The sequence below is a fragment of the Tasmannia lanceolata genome, unplaced genomic scaffold (genome assembly GCF_043159265.1).
Source record: "Tasmannia lanceolata isolate RefF3 unplaced genomic scaffold, GAP_Taslan_0.1 ptg000011l, whole genome shotgun sequence".
NCBI lineage: Eukaryota > Viridiplantae > Streptophyta > Magnoliopsida > Canellales > Winteraceae > Tasmannia > Tasmannia lanceolata.
This window is the reverse complement of record NW_027518688.1, coordinates 21,467,760-21,470,924: the sequence shown is the minus strand read 5'-3', so window position 1 is coordinate 21,470,924 and position 3,165 is coordinate 21,467,760. Positions and strand designations below refer to the sequence as shown.

Sequence of the window (3,165 nt, the reverse complement as noted above, 5' to 3'; positions counted from 1 at the left end):
GGAACTCAACTACTGTTTCTTGCATAAGATAACAGTATAAATTGACGGTCCGACTAAATTAAACTTAAACAATACTAGTTCAAGTTATTGTTTAGTTGGGTGCAAGGACAAGCAATCCTAGTTGTACCATTATATAATCACATTTCCAAACCATTTTAGTACGGATATTGAACTGATCAAATAATTGTTTTTATTTTCATTTATCAGATGTGGTGGCTCCACCTTGGAGGTTTTTTGGATCCTTTAGACGAAATGAAAGATAAATTGGCGGAATCAGATATTGAGTTGATTCATGTTAGAAGGTCTGCTAATGAGAAGGCGGATGCGTTGGCTAGAAGAGGGGTGGTATGCAGCTCGATGAATTGGTCTGATAAATTTCCTATTTGATGTCCTATTCATTGTGTAATGAGTTTTTTATTTTTTGTTCTGTAACTTTGGGTATTCCCTTTTGGGTGTTCCTTCTGATTCTTTTATAAAATTTGCCATTTCAAAAATAATTATCATTTATCAGATGAGTAACCGACTCTAAAAGAGTGGCTGGAATAGAAATGGTGAAACTGTCCAATTTTCCACCGATGTTCGTGAGTAAGATTGTCCTATCACTTTGATTTTGAACCATGACGCATTCTAGAAATGGTGGTCCAGATCAGCCAGCTAATAAACCAATTTTATTTCGGGGTTGGGTTAGGGTTGAGGCCTCGGGCAACCGAATAAAACCTGAACCGGACTCCCTAATTTTATCTGAGTTTACTGACTCATGTTTCTATTATATTAAATTAAAGTTCAATGATGAATTCACACCCTTCTAAAATAAATTCATTCTCCCCCCCTCTCTCTCTCTTAAAACCGTACACACCCTCACAACTCTTATAGTCCAATGATGAATTCACACCCTTCTAAAATAAATTCATTCTCCCTCTCTCTCTCTCTCACACACACACACAAAAACCATATATATATATATATATATATATATATATATATATATATATATATATATGCTCTCACAACCTTCTCTATCTCTGTCAACACAACTCCTTGGTGGGCCTAGCAAAAGTTTTAGGTTTTTGAATAGGTAGGCCTTGCCCAGAAAATCATCTCCATAGGATGATCCTAATCCTAAAATTGAAGGCACCATATAACAAACTGAAGAGTTAGCATCATCCTAGCTATGAAGATGATTTTTGGGGGAACACAACTGAGTATTATCTTTGAACAGCTAGGCCCAACTGTGTAAAAAAAAAATACATGCACCTACATGCGAAGACCATATATGACCTTTTCTTAAAAATAAATACTTGGGCCCACCTTATTCAAAATCCAAACCATCCATTTGCTGGGCCTAATGAAAAGGAAGAACTTACTATGAGATTTGAATGGGTCCTCGGCCGTGGTATTTTTTACCATAAGCACATGGAAATTCTGCACTTGTAACACAGTAATCTACTGGATTCTTGCCTTGTTTTTTGAAGGAAGCAATATCCCCATGAAAATTGGTCGCCTGGTGCAGTTGCCACTTACCTGAATACATTAATTAATGAATTATTAATTAATCACAGATACTAGATCCAGGTTAAGTTGAAAAACTAACACGCATAATATATATATATATATATATATATATATATATATATATAGACACACACACACACACACACACACACACACACACAGAAAAAAACTGTTGGTGCGCTTAAGCGCACCATTTTTTTGGTGTGCTTAAGTTGTTATAACGCCTCCCATTCGTTTAAATGTTTGGGTCCCGCTGGGTCCTGCTAAAGCGCACCAATGGGAAGCGTTGGTGCACTTAAGCGCACCAACGCTTTTCTCATATATATATGGGGATTTTCTAAGCTCCATCGCAAAAGGGTTTCCGCGGCTTGTTTGTTGCATGTCAGACCAGCCACCTCGTTAATGAAGACAACAGCTTTTGTCTCCATGTGCGACAGACCAGCCGCAAAAACGCTTTTGCGATGGACGCTAGCAATTCTCATATATATATATATATATATATACACACACACACACACATATACTCATATATATATATATATATAGGGAAAACATTTTGTGAGCTCGAGCTAGAAGATTATGAACTAAACAATCAACACAATCAACGACATTGGACATAGTAAATAGGGACACTGATACGACTCTACTTTCCAGCATCCTCTCTCCAAAGGGCTCTATCCATTCCCTTGCTAATTAGTTGTTTTGTTAGATTACTTTATAGTTATCTTTATCCGAATCTTAGTTATCTTTATCCTAACTAGTTGTTACTTATCCTTTTTCATTACTATTGAGGAATGTAGTGAATGAAACGTTTTGAAGTAAGGAGGCCCTAGGCCCTCTACTGGCTATTTCTCATTCTTTCTCTTCTTCAATTTTTATTTTTTTCACAATACGATCTAGGATGGTATTAGAAACCCACCATTAGTTTCATGGGATGTGTGAGCCAAGAAAGCTGCAATCTCTCTTTTACGTGTGTCAACGTCCCCAACGGTGCCAAAGCCATCAAAGGCATTTGCAGCATGAATGAAAGCATTGTAAGTGTAGAAGCCTTTGCCTTGGCAAGTGGGGTCATTTTGATGCTTCAGCATTTGGTCGAAGAGGGATGGAGTGATGATGGAGGCCACACCTCCATCACCGCTCGTAGTGAAGTTTTGTGTCAAACAGCAATGACAATTGCTCTGGCAGCCTGCCCCGCAGTACGCACAGCTGCTGCCACAGTAACTATATTCGCTGCAACAGAGCCCTCCCGGCCACCGAGCTCCGCTAGCTTTTTTTCCACATTGCTCTGCAAAGGAACCTAACAAAGAGGCTAAGGAGAGCAAAATCAAGATCCAGGTCCTCATTTTTTGTATTAGATAGGTGTGTTGCCTAAAAAACATAAGTGCTATTTATAGAGGGTGGGAGGCGTGGGGGGAGAGAGAGAGAGGATTTTTTTTCCTTATGACTAGTCAATAATAGTCATCCCCAATTGAATTTAAGGCAAAAGGAATTCAATGGTGACAGGAAAAATGCCCAAATTAGTTACTGGATATGCCTTCTCGTGTTTGTAGGGGTTTTTGCAAAAAGAGTAACCAACTATGCACTATTTGTGAAAAGAGTAACATAGTTTGGTAATGGCATTTGGCCATTTTTTTGCAAATGGGGTAAATTTGA

The 3,165-nt window shown here is 38.3% G+C and overlaps 1 pseudogene; it reads right to left on the bottom strand.

Annotated features, from left to right (window-relative positions):
• Positions 1–1,363: 1,363 nt before the first annotated feature.
• LOC143886027 (endochitinase pseudogene) lies at positions 1,364–2,855 on the bottom strand (annotated as a pseudogene).
• Between the last annotated feature and the right edge of the window lie 310 nt (positions 2,856–3,165).